The sequence below is a fragment of the Siphateles boraxobius genome, unplaced genomic scaffold (genome assembly GCF_051911475.1).
Source record: "Siphateles boraxobius isolate OS27281-9 unplaced genomic scaffold, OSU_SipBor_1 7, whole genome shotgun sequence".
NCBI lineage: Eukaryota > Metazoa > Chordata > Actinopteri > Cypriniformes > Leuciscidae > Siphateles > Siphateles boraxobius.
In genome coordinates, this window is record NW_027509197.1 from 7,794,635 (window position 1) to 7,813,832 (window position 19,198).

Below are 19,198 nucleotides of genomic sequence, written 5' to 3' on the forward strand. Positions count from 1 at the left end.
TTTACATGTTGTGATTTGTATAGTCACAGAGTGCACAAATAACAAGGTCATATGAGACACAGCCATCTTTTAACCGTATAAATATTGGGAACTATATTCTCAGAAGGCGAAGCACTGCTACTTGGGCGGAGTGATAACCGCAGCACCTGACACGCGCCGTGGTGAGGAGCAGAGAGTTTGTTCAAAGTTGGAGTAATAGAGTCAGTTACTAGATTGTAAAAGCATGGTTTACAATCATGTGTGTTCGCTGTATTGTAAAGAGCTGCGACAATAAACAGGAGATACCAGGTAATACCATGATGTTTCATAGAATTCCAACCAAAAACGAATCAATGGCTACTTGCCCTATATATTGATCCAAACACACCTGAAGAGACCATCAAGGACCATCGTGTTTGCTCTGTACATTTCACAGAGGACGACTATTTAGAAAAAATGGAATTTGCCACACGGACCATGAAACGTGTGCAGAAGGATACGGCCATCCCATCGATAGCACAGACAGGACAAAGAAAGATCTGTGGTAAGTGTTCCATTATGTTTTTAGATAACTATCTTGTCTATCAGCTACCAAAGTTTGTAATTCCTCATCTGTGTATTCTGGCTCAAAACGATATGGTTCTAAATCTTGGTTTGATACCAAATAAAAATCATCTGACAATTCCTCAAAGTCAGCCATGATTACCATTCACGTCCGCTACTAGCTAGTTAGTCACGTTGGTTTTGTTGACGGAAGAAACAACGGCGCGTCTCAGGTGCTGCGGTTATCACTCCGCCCAAGTAGCAGTGCTTCGCCTTCTGAGAACATAGTTCCCAGTATTTATACGGTTAAAAGATGGCTGTGTCTCATATGACCTTGTGATTTGTACACTCTGTGACTATACAAATCACAACATGTAAATAGGAAAATGTTTGCGTTGTTTTGTCACTTATTGGGATTAGTATGCTAGCTGTAACCATTTACATCCAGTCTCTGTGCTAAGCTAGGCTAGCGGTGGGTGCGTAATATATAATTGACCTATGGCTAAGCCAAGCCCCCAAACGCGATGAGCCAATCGCAGTGCGCATAGCTCCCAATACACTCGGACATTCTTTGCTTCCACGTCCTTTGAAATGCATTGATTCGCCTGTGGTGGTGCATTCAGCTGATGGAGAGGTTTTGCCTAGAAGGAGTCACAGACAGACTCTACAGATAAAATGTCAGTATCTTGGCTGTATTTAGCCACTGTAAGAAAAGTGACACTAATGAGGTTTTATACAAATAGAGTGCCAACATTTACATATTTTCCAAAGGCATGGGCAGAGATTTGCATACTGGACAAAAGAATCGTCCCAACTCCTTCAGGGAACCCTTGAGCCTGTCTTTAGGGTGTCAAAATCCACCACCACCAAACTGTCGCTCACCAAAAGATTTGTGGTTGAAGAGGACACTTATAAGGTAAATTATTTGATTGGTCATATATCAAGCAGTTGCATGCTTGCTGGATAAATAGTTTAATTATTTTGTGCCATCATATATATTTACTTCACCAGGTGCAACAGCCAATCATTGTAAGAGACCTTCTTACATCGTGGTACTGGGTACACAGTCACAGAGACCTATTCTGTGGGGAGTTGACAAAAGCCTGTTTTTCTGCAGATGAACGGGGATCAACAACAAAATGCCCTCAGGAAGGTCCTGGAGGGGGGATTTCCTCAAGCAAAGGATGACTTTTTGTTTATATTCCAGTGTCTAGATGACATGGAAACATTTTTGTCATAATGTGCTGATGAACAAGGCCTGAAGGTCAATGCCATGTTCGTTCGTTTGTGAGTGTGCAAGCGTGTGTGAGAGAGAGAGCGTGTGAGAGTGTGTGAGAGTGTGTGAGAGTGACAGAGAGAGCGTGAGAGTGTGAGAGGGACAGATTTATGAATAAATAAATAATGTTATCCTGTGTGTTTCTTGTCACGGTTTATGGATTCGCTGTCTACTTTCTTGTCTCGCGTGTGTGTGTGTATGTGCGTATGTCTGTCTCCAGTTTTATCGTCTCAGCATCCCAGATAGCTTAGAAGAACTTGATATTGCAACAGAAACTTTTAACTCTCTCCTTTCCAGCACTTTAGACACAGTTGCTCCGTTGCGCTTAAAGAAGATTAAAGAAAATAGTCCAACGCCGTGGTACAACGAGCACACCCGGGCCTTTAAGAGAGCAGCCAGAAAAATGGAGCGCAACTGGAAGAAAACACAACTATAGGTATTTCGGATTTCATGGAAGGAGAGCTCGATTGCTTACAGAGAGGCTTTAAAAGCTGCTAGATCTGCTTATTTTTCAACCCTATTAAAAGAAAATAAACACAATCCAAGGTATTTATTTGAAAAAGTGGCTACACTAATGAAAAAGAAAGCTTCAAGCCCAGAAGTTTCCAAGAAACACAGCAGTAATGACTTTATGAACTTCTTCACTTATAAGATTGATAATATTAGGGACAAAATTATAACTATGCAACCGTCTACTACAGCATCACATCAGGGAGTGCATTATAGTCTCCCTGAGGTAAAATTTGATTCATTTGTTGCCATAGGAGAGGAAGAATTTTGCAAAAACGTTAATTCATCTAAATCGACAACATGTATGTTAGACCCTATACCGACTAAACTACTGAAAGAGATGCTTCCAGAAGTCATAGATCCTCTTCTTAACATCATTAATTTCGTCTTTGTCTCTAGGATACGTACCAAAAACCTTTAAGCTGGCTATGATTAAACCGCTTGTTAAAAAAACGCAACTTGATCCTACAGAATTAGTCAATTACAGGCCGATCTCAAATCTACCTTTTCTGTCAAAGATACTAGAAAAGGCAGTATCTTCACAACTGTGTTCCTTTCTTGAAAGAAATGGTATCTGCAAGGATTTCCAGTCAGGATTTAGACCGCACCATAGCACTGCAGGGCTCTCAAGTCACACGCATTTCAACCTGTTCACACGCTCACACGCCACACCTTGTATTTCTCACGCTGAGGAGTAAGGGAACTTGTCCCGCTATACAATTAATGGACGAGACGCAGGCAAACGGGGGGAAGTTCTCTGCCGAGTTCATAGCATCTGTCTCGAGTTATACAGAGTTAAATGCTAGCTACCAGCCAATCAGAAATTAGAATTAGTTGTTTCCGGGTAAATTATGTGTTCCCGCTGCAAGCACGTTCGTTACTAGACAACACGCACACACGGAGTGGAAGTTGAAAGAGCACGATCTGATGAATGCGGTTTGCGGACATCGTGATTTATTATTATTATTTTTTTTAGCATTTTGATTTTACGATTCCTGGACGATATCTCTTGCCTGTGATCAAAGACAGTGAGAGCTGATGTTGAGGAGTATAGCCAAATTCGTGCTAAATTATTTTTTGATGCATTCAAAAACTCTCCAACTGCTTTTAAAGGGGTCAACGGATGCAAAATACACTTTTATATGGTATTTGCAAATAAATGTGTCTTTGCAGTGTGTGGACACAATCACCATGCAATGAAAAAAATACATTCACTTTTTTTTAATCCTCAAAAAGCCAAAAAGTTGTTGCTCATTATCATTTAAAGAGACATGCAACGAAACGGGTCACTGTGAACAGAGCTGTTTTTGAAGAGGTAAAAAGGGTGTTGTTTTACACAACCTTTGAGAAGTTTTAACCAAAGTATGTTACAAACTTTACATGAAGACCCAAAAGAATCATACCAACTTGTGGAAAATGGGCATCCGATGACCCCTGTAAAGGTGACCGGTTTGGGTCTTGACATACATGCTCAGGGCAAGTTGTTATGACACAATGTTATGTACATTGAGCACTGATGTTCAGTTGGCTTGTTTGGGGTCAAATTTATCTTTTATTTTTCAATAAATTTGTATTTTTTAAATATAACTATTTATTTTATTTGGATGAATTTGTCTTTTTATCAGATTTAACAATTGTTATAATTTCCATTTGTGCTGGTCAATTATGAACAATAGGCAAAATTGAACTGCTAGCAAAAATTGAAGCGAATTTGGTTGGGTCGAGGGACCGCTGCTGCAAATATTTGGGTGGCTCCTCCCCTAAATCTCACTCTAAACTTTTGATAAAACTTGAGAGCCCCTGGCACTGAGACAGCTCTCATTAGAGTCACAAATGATTTGCTCTTATCATCCGATCGTGGTTGTATCTCTCTATTAGCGTTACTTGATTTTAGTGCTGCATTTGACACCATTGACCACAACATTCTCTTAAATAGACTAGAAAACTATGTTGGCATTAGTGGAATTGCATTAGCATGGTTTAAATCATATTTATCTGACCGCTATCAGTTTGTAGCAGTAAATGAAGAGATGTCTTATCGATCGCAAGTTCAGTATGGCGTACCACAAGGCTCAGTACTAGGACCGCTGCTGTTCACTCTGTACATGCTACCTTTAGGAGATATCATTAGGAAACATGGAATTAGCTTTCACTGTTATGCTGATGATACTCAGCTCTATATTTCTTCCAAACCTAACGAAACTCACCAATTAACAAAATTATCAGAATGCATAGTTGATATCAAAAATTGGATGACTAGTAATTACCTACTACTAAATTCTGAAAAAACAGAGATTCTAATTATTGGACAAAAAACTTCCACACATAATAACCTAGAATACCGTCTAAAGGCTGATTTATACTTCTGCGTCGGACCTACGCCGGAGCCTCTACGCCGTAGCCTACGCTTTTGTTTTAATTTATACTTCTGCGTCGCTGTCCGCGTTGACGCACGCAGAGGGAGCATGTGAAACCCGAGGGAGCGGTTTGAGCAGACCAATCACAGCGCTTGCGTCCGCGTATCTTGTGGTTTTCAATCTTTCCGAAAAATAACTTCGCAGAGATCTTTGATGCCAGAAATAATTAGACTTTATTTTCGAACGCCGTCCCGTTCCATAGAACGGCGCTCTAACGCTCTGGCCCTCCGGCCCACTGGCCCTCTGGCCTTCCAGCGCGCTCCCGAGTATATTTTGGTTCAGAGTTATGTACATACATCTTCTTCCAAAGAAGGTAACACACCCTATAGATAGTTTTGGGTAAAGGTCTTTTACCATGTGACTTCTCAGAATAGAATTTTCTGCAGCAAACAACATTCCATTCAAGGTCTTTCACATACACAGAGGAAATCCAAAGTCATAGACAGAAGAAATAATTGTGTCCAAATATATAGCAAAATTACTTGTTTTCTAAATAATAAAATCTTCAACATCCCCTCCTCTGAGGCTTATTAAGCCTCACATTCACTATCCTTTTCCAGAGTGTAGTTTCAAAATCCAGCTCCCTCAGTTATGCTACCTGGTGATGACTCAATTTGAGTCACCCATTCTCCTTTCCAATTACTGGATTAAGCCACCACACTCCGGAGGAGCACTCGAGCCAAACATCTTCTTCCATACATTTTTATTTCTTTTAGTTGTTCTTTCTTTTTTGTTTAATGGAAAAAGTAAAAGACTCGAGTTCTCCCTAATCAGACAAACTTAAACATTGTTATAAGTGTGTATACATTTGTTCTTGCATTGCATGTTATTGTCACAGTTATGTAGAGTATATCAAACATAAAAGTCTCTTATACTATTGAAAGTTTTCTTGTGGTGTAGATATCCCATAGGGGCTGGCTCATCAATCATCTTCTTCGTCCTCAATTCCTCATTTACTGGAATCAACATCCAGGGTTTGTAAATATCAATTTGGTTGCCCTCTCAAATTAGTTTTCATTATCTTTTTTTCCGCATTTCCATTCGTTTAACCGTGGTTTTCCAACTAGTGATCTTAATATACAAAGTACACAACAGAATAATAACCCACTTTCAATATTATTAATTCAGAATATGGCTGGGTAAACATAACTCTCTCGTTTTTATCACTTCTTATGGGAGAATATCATTTCTTAAATTCGAAGAATCCATCTTTTAGTCAGTCAATTTTAGTGAACATAACACTTTACACCTATCTAATAAATTGCAATACATTTCTGTCATAATGTAACGAAAGACGGGAAGCAAATGCAAGTAAACAGAATATTTATTGTAAATGATGATGAAGCAGTACAGGCTGATGTAGAACGGGTGACACAGGGACTTCGGTGATCAGGATCCGATGGTGAAGAGATGATGGTGCGGTGACGGTGAAACAGCAGACGAAACCCAGTGACGAAGACGAAGAACAGGAACGGGAACACAAGGCAGGAACTGGACACCGGAACACCAACACGAACGACATCAAACAACGATCTGACAAGGATGATAGAACAGCGGTAAGTATAAGTAGGGTGGTGAGATTGACTGCAGCTGGTGAAGTGAATGAGGATCAGCTGAAGTGGATCAGGTGATGTCATACACTCACACCCACTACACACGTGCATTCAAACCACAACATAAACACGAGACGAGAAGGAACAGAGAATGTGTCTACCGTGACAGTACCCCTCCTCCTAAGAACGCCTCCTGGCGTTCCCAGACTCCTTACCCTGTCGATTGTAATCATCGATGAGGGAGTGATCCAGTATGTCTCTATCAGGCACCCAACTTCTCTCCTCCGGACCGTAACCCTCCCAGTCCACCAAGAACTGAAATCCGCGTCCTCTCCGCCTGGAGTTCAGTATACGATTAACCGAATACGTGGTCTCCCCATCTACGAGTCGCGGTGGGGGAGGAACCGGGACAGGCGGATTAATATGAGAATGAAACACGGGTTTAATCTTAGATACATGGAAGGCGGGATGGATCCTCCTGTACGCGGGAGGCAATTTGAGGCGGACTGCCACCGGGCTGATGATCTTGGTGACAGTAAATGGGCCAATAAATTTGGGAGCAAGTTTGTTAGATACGGAGCGAAGAGGAATGTTCTTGGTTGAAAGCCACACTTTTTGACCAACGACGTATACGGGAGGCTTCGACCTGTGGCGATCGGCCTTAGCCTTAGTGCGCGCCCCCACCTGGAGTAGAGTCTCACGGGCTCTAGTCCAAGTGCGGTGACACCTCTGAACAAAGGCGTGAGCGGAGGGGACCGCTACCTCGGATTCCAGACTGGGAAAAATTGGTGGCTGGTAACCTACACTACACTCAAACGGAGATAGGCCCGTAGCCGACACTGGCAACGTGTTGTGGGCGTACTCCACCATGGAGAGTTGTTGACTCCAAGAGGAAGGATTCTTGGAAACCAAACATCGCAACACTCTCTCCAAATCCTGGTTGGCTCTCTCGGTTTGACCATTGCTCTGGGGATGAAACCCTGAGGACAAACTAACAGTCGCCCCCAGTAATCTGCAAAACTCTCGCCAAAATTTGGACACGAACTGGGGTCCCCTGTCGGACACCACGTCAAACGGAAGGCCATGTAAACGAAAAACGTGATCTACGACTGTAACCGCTGTCTCCTTAGCTGAGGGTAATTTGGGTAAGGGAACAAAATGGGCTGCCTTCGAGAATCGGTCCACTACAGTCAAAACGACTGTGTTCCCTTGAGAGGGCGGGAGGGCGGTAATAAAATCTAGCGCGATGTGGGACCAGGGTCTCGAAGGAACCGACAGCGGCTGAAGTAACCCATCTGGAGGTCGATTGGAAGTCTTACCAGTGGCACAAACCGAGCAAGCCAAAACAAAATCGTGAATGTCGCGAGCCATAAGTGGCCACCAGAATCGTTGCTTGACTAAAAAGCTAGTACGATTGACTCCTGGATGGCAAGCCACGTTGGAGTTATGACCCCACTGAATAACGTCGGACCGTAATCCCTCCGGCACAAACAATCGGTTCGGTGGGCAACCGGGCGGAGGCGTTACCCCTTCTAAGGCCTTCTTGACCTTCGATTCGACCTCCCATGTGAGTGTGGAAACGAATAGGGTTTCAGGCAAAATACACTCGGGAGTAGACGGGCGTTCGGAAAAATCAAATATGCGGGATAATGAATCGGGTTTGACGTTCTTGGAACCCGGACGGTATGAAAGAGTAAAATCGAAGCGACCGAAAAATAATGCCCACCGAGCCTGCCTGAAGTTCAATCTTTTGGCGGTTCTGATGTATTCTAGGTTCTTGTGATCAGTCCAGACAATAAAAGGTACCCCCGACCCTTCTAACCAGTGGCGCCATTCCTCCAACGCTAACTTAACTGCCAACAACTCTCTGTTACCAATGTCGTAATTGCGTTCGGCTGGAGATAAACGATGAGACAAAAACGCGCAGGGATGCATCCTGTCGTCTGTGGAAGAGCGTTGGGACAACACTGCGCCTACTCCCACCTCTGATGCGTCGACCTCCACCACGAACTGACGTGAAGAATCAGGGGCGACAAGGATGGGGGCTGAAACAAAGCGGCCCTTCAGTTTGGAGAACACAGCTTCGGCTGTGTCTGACCACCTGAACGTAGTTCTGGGGGAGGTCAAGGCAGTCAGAGGTGCGACTAGTTGGCTGAAAATTGCGAATAAAACGCCGGTAGAAATTGGCGAATCCCAGAAACCTCTGCAGGGCTGTTGTGGAAATTTTAATAGTCATTGATCCCAAACAGGTATCATAAGAGAAAGAACCTATTCAATGTATAAAAGTATATGTGTGTACGTGCTTGTGCGTGACTTTTCAGGAACATATGGGACAGGACCTCTGACCTTAGAGACAGTCAGTTTTGGCCAGTTTATTTCAGTACCAGTTTGTGTCTTTAAGTAGAAACTGAACAGCAGTAAGGACCTTATCTGAGTGGGTGAAAGGTACAGCGGGTGAGGAGGAACCTTGAAAACAGTATAAAGGCTGTCTCATATCTTCCTGTTGTGTGTCACTCTCTTGCACAGCGTAACTTCTGTGTACTAGACTGAACCTATTCTTGCAAGAATAAATACTTTTCTTTTTATTAATTTGACTCTGAGTGTCTCTTACGCAGTGATGATGTTTAACAGAATTTTTGCCACAACAATTTTGGTGTCAGAGTGGGATTCCTTGGAAGTGCCTTCTGGACCTGAGAGCGGACGGTGTTTGGCCACCTGGACTGAGCAGTTCCAGCTCTACCTCGTAAGCTTGAGAGAGAGGGGCCGACCGCTGTCGGGTCCGGGAGGGGCTCCACTGGAATCAAAAGAAAGCGAACCCGTGGCAACCAACATATCTCTGGTAAGAGACGTCTAAAATATTTTCTTTTGGGGAAAAGTATTTTGTTTCGGGTATGAAATGTGAGTGAACCATATTGGCTGAAGGCTGTTTCTGTGGTACGTAATCTGAGATTAATTGAGATCTATATAGATCAAGAAATTTCAAACAGATACGAGGGAAAATGATCTGAGATTAATTGAGGTTTGTAACAGAACAAGAAATTTCAAGCAGATAAATAATCTGGGATTAAGTGAGAACTGTAACAGATCAAGAGATTTCAAACAGATAGGTACCCTGAAAATTAGTTGTTCCACGACGGAGCAAATTGTTTTTAGGTACTGAGGCTAATTAGGGGGAACCAGAACAGTTTTTGGTAAACCTTAATTAGGAGGGCACTAATAGTGCAACCCGACCGATTTGGGTTAAAAGAAAAAATCGGGTCTGTTGGGGACGCCTAACAGATCAGGAAAACGCGCGTTGAAGAGAAATCCACAGAGAACAGAGAAGCAGCCAATATGGGGAAGTCTCAAGGTAAGCATGCAAAATTTGATACACCGGTTTTTCTATCAAATGAGAAAATTATGGGGGAAAATTTATGTTTTAGATATTGAAAAAACTGAGAAAATACCATTATTTCCCAAGGGAGGGAACACTGAGCACAACTAGACTGAAAGTAGTGCGAGAATCAGTTGAACAGGGCAGTGAGAAACAAAAAGGTTGTTATGGCTGCATTCAACATGTGTGATTAGGCAGATAAAAAAGTCGAACTGCAAGGAGAAATAAAGTTTTTACTTCTTCATCCAGTAAATGGATGCATGACATTAGATGTCTGAGAACTTAAATTTACATGATAAGGATTGAAGTAGCAAGCAGCAATAAGGCTGTCTGTGTGAAATAGAGGGAACTGTAAGTGAGAGACTTGATGGAAGAGGGAAGTGAAAAACAAAAAGGTTGGTGTGTGAGATATGTGTGTGGGGATTGTTAGCAAACAATCATGTACTGGTTAGATAAAGATAAGGAATGTTTCATTAAGCAAAATGGGGAAAAATTCTATATTTTAATGGTAAAATAATGATTGAAATTAGGTTTAGTTTTAGTTTGATAACCATTGTGTTTTGAACCTAGGGTCCAGCTATGCTGGAGGTACAGCAACAGGGTTTGATTATTCAGCCCGGTTCCCGGATGTTAGATATGTACTTGTTCTGTAATTAGGGTTGTTGATGATAATACCAAATTAGTAAAATGTAAAGACTACTTTGACCAAAAATTCTGGAAATCAATAATGTATAATGTTGGATATTTGTTGATATTAAGTAATTGAAGCAAAAGATATTGTCTGTTTTATAAATGAAATTATGGGTCGGGGATAATTTCCCTGGACAAGTATGACTAAAGTTAAACGAAATCTTTGTGAAAACAACTTAGAATATTTTGAGCATTTCGATGCAGCTTATTAAAATTAATGTGCGGCCAATGATAATGATGAAGATTATGATTTGGCTATTGTGATTAAATCCGCCACTGGTGGACTGTAAAAGAATACAGAGAACTGCTTAATCAGTGGCTCTGTTTACATTCCTGAATGGGACACACACTGCTTCAAGGGTGTGCAGTAAGTTGGAGCCGTTTGCAAGCTCACAGTGATCAAACTATAGTAAAGGACAGGTGTCTGATGCTGTAGTTGAGGCTGACACATGAACCCACTAGATGACAGAGAGTGTCTTGATTGTGGTCAGCAGGACATTCTAACATGTAACTGTAAATGCCCACCGAGAAGGTGTAATAAACAAAGTGTAATTAAGTGATATAAATTTCTGGTGTTAATGTGGGCTTGAAAGTAGATCAGTGTTTAATATGATGATATTAACATTTTCGTCTGAGAAGGAACAAGAGATAAAAACAAGGTCAAAGGATTGAACTCTTAAAGTGAATCCTTTTGAAGAAAAGATCTATAATAGTAATTTTTATAAGTGAATTGATGAATAAAGGTTGAGGTAAAATTACAGATAATGACTCCAACAAATGTGAGTAGCAAAATATATCAAAGTAACTAACAGGATGATTGTGTTGTAATTAAACATTAAAAAAAAAAGATTTTAGACTATATAGAGAGACTAATCTCACAGATGATTTACAATAACTGCAAAAGTATCACAAGCAGAGAGTGCTTGCCTCGTCAAAATTAAATCCTAATTGGAGATTGATAAACTCCTAGGAAAAATTTAAGTCAAATATTAAACTATGGTAATTGAGATTGAGAAATGTGAAACGTTATTGAGAACTAGAATAATTATTTTTATGTAAGAACAAATAAGCAGAAGTAGTAGGCTACTGAATTAACAGTTGCTAAATGTAAAATGTGTTGAAAGGCATCTGAGTAAACAAACAGCTTGAAAAGTTGACCATGAAAGAGCTAGAAGCTGATGTTTTGCTTTCAAAAGATAAGTCTGCTATTGGCTGTAATGAAACAGTTCGCTTATCTAAATCTGATGTGTGCTGTGGCTGAAACAGCCAGTGCGACAGAGACTCAATCTGAGTGGAAATTTGTAATGTCTAGATTCCCTGACGTGGGCAAAGGACAACTGTAAAACTATGTTTATTTCAAAACGTATGTAATTTCTGGCAAAGAGGCCTTAAGCTGGGCTAGAGTTAAAATATGGTAGATAAAGTTTGATGTTAGAAGTTTATAAGAGGGCAGTGTACCAGTCTTGGATGCCTCAGAGTCTCTCTCATTAAATGTCAGATAAAAGCTGTTATCTGAGCCTGTGTCATAAGTGAAAATAAGTTATTGATAGTAAAGCACAGTGTTTCAGTTGAAAATCATAGACATGGAGAGGTTAAAAGAAATCATTGCCGTTCAGAGGGCAATTTGTATTTGTAAATGTTTTAAATGTAAAACTGAATGACTTTAAAGAAGTCTTTAAAATAATAATACAGACCTTAAACGATGGAGGTGACATTTTGATTAGCGTATTTTAGGACCAGTAACAACTTTGTCTAATTTAGTCTCCACCATTCAGGACCGATGGCTCCGGCTACAGATGAAGTACACTGAATGTACGGTTGTGATCTAAATTCATTGAGTATAGTCTAAGTAGCTAGGTTGCTGCTTTTAAGATAGTTAATGGATTTAAGTGATTAAATACTGTTGTTATTAACCTGTCTCCCTGTGAACACTATTAGGCAATCGGAATGGCTCTGGTGACTCTTGAACGTGCCTTTCCTAAGCTCCAGAAAACAGCTGAGTTCTGTTGAAGAAAACTGATTGTATTGGGAATGAGCGGTCACCAGTGTGTACGTGTGTACGAGTGGCTACTCAATGACGGGATGATCTTCCTGGCCAGGGGACAGCCCAACGCAGGGGGTCACGAAACAGGTGTTATTTGTGAGAAAGGTATGAGAGTTGAGCGCTGATTACTGGAGGCCACCGGGGTCAGCAGAGCATTGAGAGGTGAGATGGGCTGTGAGGTTAAAATTAACTTTACGGCAGTCTGACCCAGAAATGTGAGTTCCTCTATACCACTCACCAGAAACCGCATTCGTTGTATGGCTTGTTTTTCATTGTGACAAGTGTCTGAAACTATGCCAGGGGACGACACCCTGAAGAGAAGAAAATTAAAGATAAATGATTAACGGGAGTGGACTTTCAAAAGCCAGCTGATTCCATGAGGTGATTGCCATTATTTGCTGCGGAGACAGTAACAAAACTTAATTATATGAGGGACATGATGTTGGTTGCCATATGGGCAAGTAAAATGTATAGAAGAGTTAATGTTGAGCTAATATGTTTATAACATAGTTTTAACTCTTGAAGGTCGTTAGACATGGTGGTGGCTAAAGATGAAGACAGCTTTTGATTTAAGGAAAGTCTGGATGACAAAGGTGAATGGTCAAAGGTTATTGTAATGAATACAAATTTTGTCTAAGTTACAGCCTTAGGAGGCTGGTGGAAAAATTATTTGTTATAGCGAGAGAGACTGCCTGAGTTGGAGGAAGGGATGGTAACTGTGTCTGTCTTTCTGTTATCTGCCTGCTAGAGCAAGCTGAAGCAAAATAATGATAATGAAACAAAACAACCCAGCTGACTTGTCTAAAAATCAAATGAATAATGAACAGACGTGCTTTGAAAGTGGTTAAGATACCAATGTAAAAATAGGTAAAAGCTACAGTAAAATGTGAAGTTTAAAATCTTACTTAAAATTTAAATCTTTTTAGAGATGATATAATGAAAAGCGAACATTAAAAATGAACAGTTAAAATATGTGTCTAATATTAGTGTGTGTGATGGTGACTGCACTCTATGTCTTGTATGTATTAGTTTGGGGCACTAATATTCCGCCTGAATGGTGTGTATATTGCGTCATTAACCTCTGGAATGAGTTTATCATTACAGATGGGTTAAGGCAAATGACAAATTTTAAAGAAGCTGATAATTCTGATGAAGAGACAATACAGAACATGGGACAAGCTTTAAGTTGATTGGCCATCAAGCTCTGTCTGGTAGTAATACTTTTGTCATACATAATGTAGATTTGAAGATCAGTAAATTGGAATTGTGTAGTTGTAGATCACCATCTGGCATGGGCTGAGATAAATGAAAATGTTGTAGATTTGAGGGAAACAACAAAGTGACATATTGGCTAAGTCAACATGAAATTATCAAGAGAGCCCCTCACATTTATGATTATTGTGAACAAAGGGGGAGAAATGATTGAATGATTGACTGACATTGACCAAGTCTGCACAGCACGACCTGAAATGATAGGGAAAATTGATGACTTTGGAAATGTTTGTAGATGACTGACTTGAGAGACCAAACAACAGGCCTGAAAAGCAGAATACGCTGTGAAACTGAGGGCCGTTGCCTTTCAAATACTTCGATAAGAAGATGAGATTGTGGCTTTAAGTGAAGAATGTAATATTTTTGTTTCAGAGGCAGAGAAAGATGTCTGGAGGAAATTTGTCTGAAGGACAACATTTGGGTTAGTGTTGATAGCAAACTTTATAAAAAAACACTATGTTAAATGTTATGTTAAATTGATGCTCGAGTTGTGTCGTGCATCAAGAGGGAGATGGTATAACAATTGCCAAATATGGTTTATTAAGGGGTTCACATTTGCTGAAAAAATGTTGGGAGAACACTAGGGGTAATTTGATAAAAGCCCTGAAAGAAGCCATTTTTTCTGCCTAACAAAATGGATGTCTGTGAGTGTGCCGCACACACCAATAACAAAGATTGTTTCAACAGGAAACGCCAGGGCATCGAAGGCCACGGGAGAACAGTAGACAAAAGAAACTACGTACTTTACTATCTGACAATAACCTCGAAATCTGTTTCTCTTTACAGAGAGCATGCAGGATTGGGAGACAGGGCAAAATGGGCCCAATAAAATAATGGTTATGGATGAATTTGGCTAACTGTCCTGGCCTGGGTTATTAGTGTGGCAGAAAGGTGCTACACCTGCGCAGCGCATAACTTAAAATTTTCCTTTTACAGAATGTCAGGAAGGATTGGATCAAACAGAACTAATTCTGTTCCAAATGTATAAATATTGTGTGGACATGAGGACAGGGGTTGAGTGTTTTTCAGGGTAAAAGGACCCCGAGTGCTATAAAGTGAGCAAGAAATTATCCGGAGATAATGTTCCAGGTTGTTGATTCCACAGGTCACACCAAAGGGGACGAGCGGCAAGACAAGCGGTCACTAACAAAATACTTAAGGTCTCCATTCACAGGTGACAGTTCACTCCAGTGGGGGTGCGGTCGTGATTTAAGGGAAAACCTTATAAGGATCAGAAAATGGTTGGAGAGTGTGACACCTGGGTCCAAGCCTCTCACCTACACCAACAGGCCACAACCATCCCATAGTCCATGGGGCGAACGAGATGATCAACACGCCTGGAGGAGGATGTGAACCAACTAATGGTTTAAGAATGTGGTTTTGTGATTATTTTGAGGATTTGATTCGATTAAATCAAAATAGGGCTTAGTATTGATATACACTAGATCAAAAGATTTGATTGGTTACTTATTCATTAGGAAATATTTAAGGAAAATGTTTTTGGGGAAGAGAAGATCTATTAATTAATGTAAATTATAGGGATAATTGTTGAAGCTTATTAAGTAGAACCACAGCATATTTGAATTAAAAGTTAAAGGTAAAAGAACACAGAACGTCCGTGGGGCGAACGAGATGATCAACACAACTGATGGTTGAAGTTTAACAGAAGAATCTGTTTTTGTGATGATTTTGTTTGATTGAATCAAACTAGGTATTGATTTGATTGTAAATGTAGAAAATATATTGATTGTGTCCGTAATGGAAATATTAGAGTTAATTTTGAACAACTACATTGGTTAAAAGAATGGATTAAAAAAAAAAAAAAAACCTTTTCTGGATAGATTTTATTAAATATGGTGTTAAATAGAGCTTACTAAGTAAAACCATTGGCTGAATCGAGTTAAAAGTTAAGAAAATATGGTTAGGAAAATGGAGGCGATGTATGGAAATGGGCGTGGATTGATGGTAAATGGATAAGATTGGTTAATCTTTGGGGGGTTGGGGGTACTGTACTACCAATTTCAGCGATAGGATTATCAATATTGTTATAATTACCATGCATTATAATGTGTTTCCAGCTCAGTACAGAGACTGGTTAAAGCTGGGAGTCTGTTCAATTGGATGAACAAAATATATTGATACAAGTAGTGGGAGCTACTGTGACATGTGCTAAAGTGTATGTTTCCTTTTCTTTTTCTTTCTTTCTATGAATGTTTTTGATATGAACAGAAGGTTAAAAGCTGTGGTTATCCGCTATGTGTTGACGTACAAGGAGAGGGGTCGAAATGAGGGATTTTATTCTACTTTTATTTCTTCGTATTTCTTAGCCTGTTGAAATGCCATGTGGGTTTCAAGATGTGTAATGATAACCAGGGTGTTAAATTGATGTGTTTCCTACTTAAACTGTACACTATTTCTTGTTTATACTGAGGTGACTGAGGGTCCGACCTAGGTCGGGAGTGCAATAACAGTGCTTATTCATTCAGCCCGGCCGCAGATAAAGTCTTTACTTGCTTGCTAATAGTTAAGGGACTATCCCCACAAAAACAGCCTAGGCTTTTTACTTTTCCAAATGTTATTTCACAAATGTTTAAGAGAGTGGTCAGTGAAAACCAGAGATGAAGAGTATAAGTGTGATGAAATGACTTAAAATTTGTTCTATTATTTTTATTATTATGATTGGGTAATCTGAATGATAAAAAGGGGGGAATTGTTGTGGAAATTTTAATAGTCATTGATCCCAAACAGGTATCATAAGAGAAAGAACCTATTCAATGTATAAAAGTATATGTGTGTACGTGCTTGTGCGTGACTTTTCAGGAACATATGGGACAGGACCTCTGACCTTAGAGACAGTCAGTTTTGGCCAGTTTATTTCAGTACCAGTTTGTGTCTTTAAGTAGAAACTGAACAGCAGTAAGGACCTTATCTGAGTGGGTGAAAGGTACAGCGGGTGAGGAGGAACCTTGAAAACAGTATAAAGGCTGTCTCATATCTTCCTGTTGTGTGTCACTCTCTTGCACAGCGTAACTTCTGTGTACTAGACTGAACCTATTCTTGCAAGAATAAATACTTTTCTTTTTATTAATTTGACTCTGAGTGTCTCTTACGCAGTGATGATGTTTAACAGAATTTTTGCCACAACAGGGCCTTGCGGGAATCTGGGCTTGGCCAATCTACCACAGCCTTGATCTTCTCAGGGTCCCTCCGCACATCCTCAGACGACACGATGTACCCTAGAAACGGGACCGACTGTGCATGGAAATCGCATTTCTCCGCCTTGACAAAAAGCCCATTCTCTAGCAACCTCTGAAGCACTCGTCTGACGTGTTGCACGTGTTCCTGGAGAGAAGAAGAAAAAATCAATATGTCATCCAGGTAGACATATATGAACTGATCGATCATATCTCGCAACACGTCGTTGACCAGTGCCTGGAAAACTGCTGGGGAGTTGGACAGCCCGAAAGGCATGACCAAATATTCAAAGTGCCCCCTGGGGGTGTTAAACGCAGTTTTCCATTCATCCCCCTCCCTGATGCGAACCAAATGATAAGCGTTACGTAAATCCAATTTTGTGAAGATGGACGCTCCCTGCAACCTCTCGAAGGCTGAAGACATCAACGGCAAAGGATAAGTATTCTTTATCGTGATGTTATTCAGCCCTCGGTAATCAATACAAGGTCGCAGAGAACCGTCCTTCTTCCCCACAAAAAAGAATCCCGCCCCCGCTGGAGAAGAGGAAGGGCGAATGAACTTGGTTGCTAGAGAATCAGAAATATATTTCTCCATAGCCTCCCTTTCTGGAATAGAAAGTGAATATAACTTGCCTTTAGGCGGAGACTTACCTGGCAGTAAATCTATAGCACAGTCATAGGGACGATGCGGAGGGAGAGAAGCAGCACGAGACTTACTGAACACCTCCTTCAGGTCCAGGTACTCCGCGGGCACGTTAGACAGATCCCCTGCTTCCTCCTGAAACACAGAAACAGGCACAGACGAACAGGCAGACACGAGACAAGACTTATGACATTCCTTGCTCCACTCCAGTACTGATCTATGGTGCCAGTCCACTCGGGGGTTGTGTCGGATGAGCCAGGGATGTCCGAGGACGACGGGTGCAAGGGGTGAGTCCAAGATGAAGAATGAAATAGTCTCAGAATGGTTGCCGGAAGTGGTGAGGGTAATGTCTTCAGTGCAAAGGGAAATGGTGGAGAGTTCTTGTCCATTGAGTGCGTGAACGGCAATTCTGTGAGTGAGGGGTCTGAGGGGAATCTGAATCTTCTGTGCAAAAGTGTGGTCCATAAAATTACCTTCAGCCCCAGAGTCCAGAAGTGCATGGCAGTCGTGCTGTTGGACTGACCACCTTAGTCTTACCGGAAGGAGTGTGGAGGTAGATGTAGTCGATGATGAGGTCTTCCTAGCGGAGATCCCACCCGATAGTAGCCTCAGTTTTACTATCGGGCTTGGCCTTTTACCGGACAGTTGTATGCGTAATGTCCCGCTCCTCCACAATACAGGCAAAGGCCCTGGGATCTCCGCCTCTCCCTCTCCTCCCGGGAAAGCCGAGCTCGACCCACCTGCATGGGCTCGGGATCGTAGACGGGGCTGACCACCTCCCTGCCGCTGGATCGTGGAGGGTCGGTCCCTGCGAAGGTACGGGTGGACGGGACTCGGCGCTCGACCCTAGACAGCCGAGCGTCCACCCGCAGAGCCAAGTCGACCAACCCGTTGAGAGTGGTGGGTAGATCCAGGGCGTAGATCTCCCTCTGGACGTGGTCAGCCAGCCCATGCAGGAACATATCCCACTGCGCCTCCTCGTTCCAGCCGCACTCCGCCGCCAGGGTCCGAAATTCAATAGAGTAGTCGGAAACCGACCTCTCTCCCTGTTGCAGTTCCGCCAGTCTTCGGGCTGCCTCTCTCCCAGAGACAGCCCTGTCAAAAACTTTCCTCATCTCGGCAGCTAGGGTCTGGAACGAGGCGCAGCATGGGTGTTGGTTCTCCCACACCGCCGTTCCCCAAAGCGCAGCCTTCCCAGTCAGCAGGGTGAGGACGAACGCCACCTTCGCCTGTTCCGTGTCGAACGTGCGGGGCTGTAAAGCGAAATGCATAGTACAACGGGTCAAAAACGCTCTGCAAAAGGTGGGCTCACCGGCATAATGTTCTGGCACTGGAAGACGGGGCTCTGACTAGGAGGGTCTTTCTGGTGGTGTGGGAGGAACGGTCGGTGTGGGCGGCGCAGTGGGACCCTGTAGGCGTTGGATCTGCTGGGTGAGCTCGGACACCTGTGTCACCAAGGCCTGTACTGCGCGGCCTGTGTCGCCGATCTCTCGCTGCTGCGAATCCATCCTCCTGATGCTATGGTGAATGAATTCTTCCATCGATCTCTGCGATGCACTCGCTGCTTCCCTTTCCAGATCGTCAGATCGTTCTGTCATAATGTAACGAAAGACGGGAAGCAAATGCAAGTAAACAGAATATTTATTGTAAATGATGATGAAGCAGTACAGGCTGATGTAGAACGGGTGACACAGGGACTTCGGT

The 19,198-nt window shown here is 41.9% G+C and overlaps 1 long non-coding RNA gene across 1 annotated transcript; it reads right to left on the reverse strand.

Moving 5' to 3' along the window:
- Positions 1-6,031: 6,031 nt before the first annotated feature.
- On the reverse strand, positions 6,032-18,499 carry LOC143723897 (uncharacterized). Its single transcript, XR_013197192.1, has 2 exons — positions 17,569-18,499; positions 6,032-6,258 (listed from the first exon to the last, which is right to left on the reverse strand). It is a non-coding gene; the product is annotated as an uncharacterized LOC143723897 (long non-coding RNA).
- Between the last annotated feature and the right edge of the window lie 699 nt (positions 18,500-19,198).